Below are 10144 nucleotides of genomic sequence, written 5' to 3'. Positions count from 1 at the left end.
AAAAATATATTTCACAATTATCTCCTTCTTCTTCTATTAAAAAACGAGCTTTGTTTAAAAACACTAATTCTAAAATAATATGACAATAAAGTCTATTAAGTCAATGTTTAATAAAATGTAACAATTGCGGCGAAAGGTACAAATATATTCTTATCTCGATGAAATTAAATTATTGGCCATGTGGTGTCAAATAAATCACTGCCCGCTTAAACAATGGTGATACGACTTTAAGTTATAGCTGGAAGAGTACAATGCCGAAGGAATAGCGGAACGACTTCGATGCGTCAGTTGGCAATTTCAATTTAATATAGCGCGCGCTTCCGTAAAATTCAATGTACAAATCATCATTACGGTTTGCAATGTACATGATGCTTTCTCTGACAGCTCATTGAAGCGCGACTTTTATTACGCACCTATCGTACGATCATTATTACCAAAGTTGATTTCATGACAGGTTCGTTTTATGATAATTATATACAGTATTAAAATGTCAAGCGAACACACACACATATATTCGATTTCGTTGCACGAGCTTGAAATTTAATGCAGAATTTATGTATTTTAATGTTGAATAATACAGAACTTTTTCGTTATATTGTTGGAAAAATAAATTTTTATATTTTAAAACTATTTAATAATAACAATATCGTAGATTTTCTTTATTTAATCAGCATTAATTTGATATCGCTTCCCAAGAATCTCAGCGCTCATTTCCGCGTTATGCTTCCGACTTCCTTCCTCATTTACGCGAACTGATTTTATCACGGCTGTCGCTTTTTTTCTCCTCCGAGCGAGGAAAGAAGCGATCTTTGTTCCTCTCGCGTTATCGTACAGCGGAGAATCATTCGCGCCGCGGTGTTTTAGCAGTTAGAAAAAGTTTCTGAAACCTGTGAAAAAAGACCTCATCGAGAGAGATCTCTCTTCCTATCGGACGCTAACCGATTTTACCCATTTCCTTCCTGACGATAAGTCGCGCGACTAAAGTTTCATCGAAATAACCCTCCTTTTCTCAATATAGATTTCCTCGATAAGTTACAACCTACTTCAAGGAAAACGACAATTTTGTCCAATCCGGCTGTCCGCTCTTTTATTCCACGGTCGAGTTGTCGTCGTCATCGTCCTCATCATTGGTGCGAGCAAACTTTGGAAAAGTCAAGATAGCGGGATTTGCGCCTGAAGCTTACGCGTGTACTATCTTGGCGCGGCAGACTACGGCTACATTTAATAATCGCGTGGACGATTAAGCCGGAGAGAAAATCATCGAGGGCATGCCGCGCGGAATAAAATGCCGCGATTATCAACGGAAGGTTAAGGTATTTTCATGCGGAGCATAATTTTATTTCTCTGCTTTAGAGGAAATTTATGTTTGGATAACCAAATGCTGCTAAAAAATTAAAAATAAATTGTTCATCAGCCTTTTTTATAATGAGACTTTCGCAATCATATTATTATCGTTATGCTATTATATGTATATTGTTTTCTTACAATAAATAACATTCCTTTTTTCACAAAATACGATATTTGTAATACAAAAAAAAAAGATAAAATGAATATTTTTTCTATAGATTTTATTATCATATGTTTTTGATATCTCTAAAATAAGCTTCAATTAATCATAGCTTTGTTTCTATCTTGTTACGCTAAAGTTTTCAATTTTCTTTAGTATTTTTTTTACGTGAGATTTTCTCGGTAAAGCATAATGATTTCTTTGTTTTTAGGTTACGTTAATTTTCGAAGAATTCAAAGGGGAACAAGCAGCGCAGTGCAAGACATCGGACACTATCTTTAAGCTTACGATAGCTGCACAGTGTATACACATTGCAGTTTTAGTACAGCAACGGTATGGCCTAGCGTGTATAAGGAGCACCCGCGTGCGCATACAACGAAGCTACTGATACAAAACAGTCTCTGCTCATGCATACTTTAGTAGCAGCTGCCCTACCAGTTCCAATTCCCAAGCGTGTCGATAGCGTACCAGTTTAAGTGCCGTTCACAATTGTAGATGCCTTGAGTGACATAAAGTTGTCGATCAAAACTAACTGATAAAATCAAGACGCGATATAGCGATGTATCGGCTCACCCTTACACGTCAAGATTTTTATAGTTGACGCCTTTTTTAGAAAGTTCCCTTTTTTACAATTATTTTTTACGATATTATTAGAAAATTCCTAACGATGAATAATAGTCTTTACCAGATTTGACTAATCTTCGATATTAGAATTATATACGTAAAACTGTATATTTTCACAAAATTTTTCATCTATTATAGCAAATATCGTCTATCACTATGTATCAACGTTCCAAGATTCTTGTACAATAGTGTCTTTATCGCGCCATTGATTTTAATTATTCGTGATCACTGTAATTACTTTTGAGGTTAAAGCGATTCACTTTGAAATTGCATCGCATGCTTTATTGCACCGAACCGTTAATTCGCGTCTTAAGGTGCCATTTCAAAATTAGATTAGTGGGTTGGCGAGGCAAAAGCAGCGCATTAAGTCGTTTGGCTATACCTCACATTAGCGTGCGCAAATTACATCGAAAGTGTATGCAAGATAATACTATAAGAATTACTATTTTTTACGTTCTTCGAACTCTTGACGCGAATAATCGTAAACGGACGCATGCACAATATCGATAAACTCCATAATATTTCAATCTTTCTTCATTTACATGTACATGTACAAAAGGTTTTATAATATAAATATAATGTGTTGAAATATTTAATATAGAAATCACAAGTGTTCACAAGCAATAGAATAATATTGAATAATATCGTAATCAAATGTCGCAGAAAGTTGATCATTAAAAATTTTTAGAAAAGATTGTGTGCTTAAGAGAAAAATTGTCTTTTTATAATATATATTTTGCAGAAGAGAAATAAATATTTAATTGTAATCTTTCCAAATATCTTCCTCATGTTCCAAGCGTTACGTTTCACAGCGACCATCGCGAGATACATTTCGACTTGCGCATCGACTTGAACTTACCTACCTCCAGCATCGATTGATACCCGTCGAACGGCATTCTCGATTGTTCCAACGTAGTTGCATCGAGCGCGCCTCACAGTAGCGGGAGGCGCGGCTCCGCAACGTCATTCACCCCCGTTCGCGGAGGAGGACGAAGGAAATGCGAAGAGGGAGATGAAAATAGGGATGGCACTTACACGACGTCGACAACCTCGTAAAGCCGTCGGTACACAAATTCTATGCAAACGAACGCGCGCGGGAACGCATCTTCTTGCTTATATTCCATCTCGGACGAGTATCGCGCGTCGAGTTATCGCGCGCGCACGACCACATATGTATATGTATACGCTATCGGTGTATACGCTCGCGGTAATTGGCTATCGACTCTACCGGGTGCAACAACCGTACGGCGCGCAACCAGACAGCTGGGAATGTGGGTTACGGTATCGTAATCGCGCGCTATCCAATCCCATCCCGCTCCACCGAGTTCTGCGTTTCGCCACAACGTTCCTTCATTTCCTTTCTCCGTTTCTCCCCCTTTCTTCACCCGTTAATGCTCCCTTTGCCCAATCGAGACTCTTTTTCTTTCCCCTCCGTCAACAACCGCGAGACTAGCAGCTTTGATGTGATTATGCAGGTTATTCGCCACGGATATTCGCTCCTTCGTTCTCTCTTTCGCTTCCGTATTCTTGCGTCTCGCGAGTATCCTCGGTAATTTAGAGGTCCGTAGGCTTCTTCTTCGCCGCGTTGCCTTGTTAAACGCGAGCGCTCCAGTAAATTGCGAGAACGAGCCAGCGTGTACGGATTATGCTTTCTTAAACGCTCGCGGAGAAGAAGGTCGCAAAGTGTCCGTACGCGGGGAAGGATATCGTGAAGCAGCTCGCGGCTATTAATTAACTTGAATTGTAACGTTCCCAAAAAGTTGGAAGCGGTTAATTAGTATGCTCGCTAGTTTAAAACCAGCCAGTTTGCATCACCGCCATCAAGAGACACCAGAGAACTTTATATTCCGCTCTAACGCGGTTGATTTTCTTACAATGCAACTTGTGATCTCAACGCGGTCTCCCCGGAGATTTTGCTGCATATTCATTGCACGTATCTCGCGGCGAACGTACGCGCTTTGCGTAACGCTGTTTCGCCAAGCGACAACCGCGGCAGGTAATAAATGTTACGTCACTTTAGTTACCGGTATTTGCTCCGAATCAAGAGAGCAACCATAATGCTTCTCGTAATCAGTGATTTCGCAGTATTTCGCTGTGCAACTATAATAGTAAAAACGAATGTTTCCGTAGCCATGGCGCTATTGAATCTTTTATAATAATTTTGATACCATACTCTGGACGTTTCGCGAAAATTTATATATGTTCTAATACGTTATGTCATAACACACAATAATTATATCATAAAATATTATATATTTATTCTCTCTTTCTCTCTCTCTCTCTCTCTTGATACACTAATATAAAATGATTGTAGAAAAAATAAAAGTTTGCTTTTAAATTAAGTTTATTCTTGACGCAAAACTTGACGTAATAAAACAAAATTATTATTAAAAATTTTCCCCAGGTAAGTTTATTTATACTTTTAGGATGGAAAGATTAAGATAACGAAACATGCATCTGCAAGCTCCATAAACGCATCATTTTCGTAATACGTTTTCAGTTTCTCGTGAAAGCAATGTATGCTGGAATATGTATATATGCATATATAAATGTATACACACATATGTAACGTTACATTGGTACACCTGCGCGTGGTCGCATTGGCGACTAGACTTGCGGAATTAACTGCGATCCTTAATTATCTCATGGCCGGAAACCGGAAAGCGGTACGCGAATGACACTTTTAACTCTCTGTAATTTTCCCCCAGCCCTCTGGACCATTATAATGGCTTTGCCGGATATGAAATAATCTCGCAAATAGATCCCTTCCCACATTCCGCGAGGATTCATTGAATCGTAATGAGAATTTGCGAGAAAACTATTCATTTTTATCATTTTTATATATCTCGATTTTTCCATTGTTTGAAAGTAGATATTTTTGGTGAATAGATAAAAGGTATAATATAGATTGGGATAAAAAAAAGATAGAGATAAATATATTTTTATATTCTACTTAAAATATCTCGAATTAATATTGTATGGAAAACTAGGATCAATATTGACGACCAAAGATATGAAAGTCTCTCTGAATAAATAATAGATAATCATATTAACGTTCAACTCTCTCTTCTTGTACGTTATTTCTCCCTTTTCTACATTTTAAGTTTGATATCCGTGTATGTGCGTTAAGATATTGTGGAAGTATATATTACGTCTTTTCAAATATTAATTGATATAAAAAAAAAGCTCATAGTTATAGAAAATTTGAAAGATCTATGCCACCTAAAATTTCTAAAATCTGCTTCCTAAAATACTTGAATATTTTATGTATTTCACAGCATATATACATCATTTCCTGATCCGATCTTAATCGATCCTGTCGTATTTGATATAGACCTGTAAATGCCTTTATAGTGCATTGAAGCTCATCTAATCGTCGAGGGTGAAAGGGAGAGAAACGACAGCTACGTGTACGTTAATTAATCGCTGTCATGCCGCAAAGTGCTTCCGATTCAGCGTGATATTACACATAACATGGGGCTCAAAAGATATGTAGCGATGACGTAGGCGTCGACGTTGTCGGTGATTGTGACTCAAAGCGCAAACACACGGGAGAAGGCTTGGCACAGGGACGAAGACACGAGACGCGGAGTTCTCTCTCGGTAGAACGTGGGAATATTAATCGCAGCCACTGTTAGCTCCTTCCATTCCCTCCCTCTCTCGCTCTCCCGCCATCTCTCTCTTCTTCCCTTGCCACCCCCGACTACCATCCCGACGGCGAAGTCCTTCAGCTCCCTCTTGGCCTAACGGGACCCTCCTCCATGTAGCGCATCAAGCCAAGAGACGGCTACTAATGAGGCCAAAAACATCAGAGTCTCGAGTTACGACCGTTCCAAAAACGTTACCGTTGTGATTTAGGGGATGATAATGGAATTGAGTTTATTCTCGACAGAATGCCACGCGACGTTGCTGTTACGGCTAGCTTTCTATTGTCGCAATCGGTATGTCTCAACTCGCGACTGGACCAGCGAAACACAAGACCGGCAATTCTTTCTAATGAACGTGCCGATCTCTTGCTAACATAAAGCGAAATTTCATCCGTTTTTATTATTAGACTAATTTATCTTAACTTTATATGTATGTAACAACTTATACACTAATATAATAAACCTTGTTAAATAAAAGACAACCAATTTATTAATATGATATTTAGTTAAGTAAAAGATTGAATTATTAAATGCAAAACTCTTTTGGCCTTTAAAAAAAAAAAAAAAACTGATTCTTCTCTTCATATGATCAAATTACGCTTCAGAATTATTTAAAATAAAAAAAAAAAAAAAAAAAAAAAACCTGATTCTTCTCTTCATATGATCAAATTACGCTTCAGAATTATTTAAAATATTTAACTACGTGAAGAAAAATAATATAATGATAAAATAATAAATGTGTTGAACATTTTAGTGACATCAGAAATTTCACCGATAAGATTGTACCGAGCTTTCAGAGAGAATTTCCATTTAAGCTTGGGAATACTATCGTTTTTCTCAATTTACTGTGAAAAATATTCAAGATAATATAATTTGATTTCATTTTATTCATATATGATGCCTTTTCCGAAAACGTGATATCTACTGAGTGCTCGAGAGAATTCTCTCTTGTAATTATCATCGTTAAACCATTCTACAAAGTACTCGTAACAGCGTTTTCAAATAGACAAACAAATATTTCCGAACAGTTTCTTTCGTCGACAGCGCAGTAACAATTGCAAGAGTTTTTGACGTTCCATGCGGCCTTTATGCCGCCAGCGGTGCTATTCCCTCTCGCGGTTTCCCCTTTTGATATGCATTTTTTGCTCGCAATAAAAGCCAGCGGTTTCCCAGGTAATAAGAAACTGGCGTATCGCTAGTTCGTGGAAAACACACTGGTAACACATCACCCCGCAGGAAATTCGCGCAACCATTACTTATATCCCAACGTTAGTCAGCTGCAGATGCAAAAGCATTTTTCTCCGCGCCTTGCAAGTGACTATGATGCAGTATAATAATATTCCGCCGGTTTTTTCTCGCGGCGCACTACTGTATTCGCCGGCAATAAATGTTAAGGTTTCTTCGCGTCATCCGTCGACAACAGTCGTATTTGATTCGCGCATCTTTACAGAGCATAATTGATTTCAGTCGCATAATTGACATAACACCCCGATTTTGTACATAATTGCCTCCGCATAAATGGATACATCAACAATATAATATACTTTTCGAACTGAAGATATTATAAAAACTTTGATACGTTCGTGAAAGAGAATATTAACGAGAAGAAATACTGCTATCGTGAATTAACAGTATGCAAAGATATGCATCCCTCGTATAAAAGTAGCGAAACATAAATATTCAAGTTTGCCCTATTTCCAGTTATACGATCAAATTCGTTTATAAATTGCTAATTTTTTGAATTTGTTCATTATTAAATTATACATATACGCGCGCGCGCAAAATGCATACAAGTTCGCTCGAAAATGGGCTGTATCCTCGTAGTCTGTTTCACGGTGAAGAGGGTGCGTTGAAATAGGGACGCATTCAGGAAGTGCCGTTAACGACGCACGTGGCGCGCCACTCGACCGAGCAAGAAGGGAAGAGAGAGCCGCCCGTGCAATGTTGCGACCCTTCAACAGCGGCGTTACCGCGGTGACATTTGGTACGTGTCTCGAACGTGTTCGCCGGCGTTGGCGGACATGTTCGGGTCCGCTGGTTCGTACGAGAGTTTCGTCGACGCAAATACACACTCGCGATTACGATTTCACCGCAATTCGTATGACATGGTCGCCGAATTATCCGTGTAAGATGTCAAAGGGCGTGCTTTTCGCGTAATTTAAGATTAATATCAAGATTTAAGCGTGAAGTAGAGAACTTCTCACGCTCGAATGAAATGAGCATTTCCGAGTCTCTTAGCACGGAATAGAATAATCTACGTTCTTTAGAGACAAGAGCGGTGTAATTCTTCCTAATACCGTTGAGTAAGATCCGTGCAAAGAAACGTATTTCCTGACGTTGCGAGCAGCAAATAAGAGATAACCCCGGAGTTATGTCGCTCTTACATTAGCCAGAAAACCTAACGGTGCATCAGTGTTTCAAGCTACCTTTCCAACACGAAGAGATTGCAATTTCTTCTGATACTTTTTTAAGATAAAAAAAATATGTTGCGATAAGTGCAGATTTTCAAATGTTGTATTTTAAATAGTAATATCATTACTCTCTGCGTCTATCTGGACAATTACGTAAATTAAATCTAAAAAATGTGTTTATCGAAAATATTTTCTTATTTTACTACATAATTTAGATGGCAGAATTTAAATGCACAGAATTTACTATACTGTAGCAAGAGAATATCAGTAATAATTAATAATTACTCAACTAGTATCGCGCGCGATGCTTGTACAGGATGTCGATTAATTTCGCAAAATAAACATTGTAAATGTTTTTATTTAACAATAAGTTAGCTACGATCAACGGCTTTCACTTGTGAATAACGCCACTCGGGAAAACAATTTTTGTTTCGATTAACACGCGACGCAGAAACTGCATAAACCATAGTGTTTGTAACGACCGGTATAAATTTAGCGTTACGCGGTCTCGTGTGTATTATGCGAAAATTCGATATAACACTCGAGGATCGCAACGTTTAGTCGTGATTTACAGACTCTCCTTAGGAAGTCAAGTAAAACATCGTGGACCGCAATGGCTGCGGTCGTTAGTCCGCAAAGCGACGATTTCTTATGCGGCAATAGAAATCCTCCGATTTAGGCCGGCAACAATGCAAAAAAGTGAAATCGTAATATACGCCAACAATGCACATTGGTATCATAAATTGCATCACAAAATTTGTTGTGATGATTTGATTTATTGTGATAAATGACGTACGTATAAAGAGTACAATCGTTTTTGATATCAAAGATAGATGATCCAACATGAAGCAACATTATAGTTAGTATTATTATTTAATTAGTACTTTAATTAGTATTTGTCACACACAATCATTGTTCGTTAACGTATTTTCATTTTAATGATTGCCACGTGTTAACTAGAACGTGTAATGCACAAGCTTTAAGTAATCGATAATTGAAGAAGAGATAGCGACTGTTGTAAATAAAACATAAAAAATATATATCGGGCAACTTCTTAGAATTCATACAATTTGTGAGATGTGTAAAAAAATTAAATAAAATAACATTTATAATCATTCATCCAGAAAATATCTAACAGTATATAAAATTTGTTACTTTGCTGAAAACCTGTCGCTCCTGAGAAAAATTGAATACCATCAGTGAATGTCTGCCGCTCTATCTACATGTAAGTGCATCAAAATCGAAGGAAGGTTGTCGAACATGTAGTCTGACGTAATATCTGATAAGCGTTGTTTCGCGCGCGCGAATGTGTATGTGTGTGTGAGCGCATAAGCAAAAGTGCCGAAAAAACGTCCCTCGTCGGTGAAACTTTCGAGAGATTTACGAGGCGGTTCGGACGGGATGTCTCGAGCCGTGGCTGACAACTTTATTCTATCGGCAGTAGACTTACCTCCCGTTACCTCCCATCCAAGTAGACAAGAAGAACCTACACGTTTTCCGCCATCTCCCTTCGTTCTATCTCCCTTCGTTCCATCTCCTCCGACCTCGTTGCCTTCGCCAATTTCTCTGCGTCGTCTTGGCCATATAAGCGTATAAGTGCATCCACGGTCCACCGAGTCGCTCGTTATCGACCACATATCGGATGTACATACGAGAAGATCAACGGGTAGGGCTCTTTCCATTGATCCTACGTCGCCATCCGTCTTTTTCTCTATTCTTATCCGATCTCTTTATAAGAATTTAGCAATCTGTTATTATCCTCTATTGGATATTTCTTTTTATGATAAAAAAATATAATGCTTTTAAAAATCATTCAATATTTTCATTAATCGCGTGTTCTTCAATTTTATCATATGTATGTTGCACTTTCGTATTGAAAATATTGTTGTAAGTCGTGCTTCATGAAACGATACATTTGATTTCTTTTCTTTTTCTGTTTTCTTTTCTCGTATTAT

This window comes from Formica exsecta, unplaced genomic scaffold (genome assembly GCF_003651465.1).
Source record: "Formica exsecta isolate Colony F162 unplaced genomic scaffold, ASM365146v1 scaffold105, whole genome shotgun sequence".
Taxonomy (NCBI): domain Eukaryota; kingdom Metazoa; phylum Arthropoda; class Insecta; order Hymenoptera; family Formicidae; genus Formica; species Formica exsecta.
Note: the sequence above shows the minus strand (reverse complement) of the source record.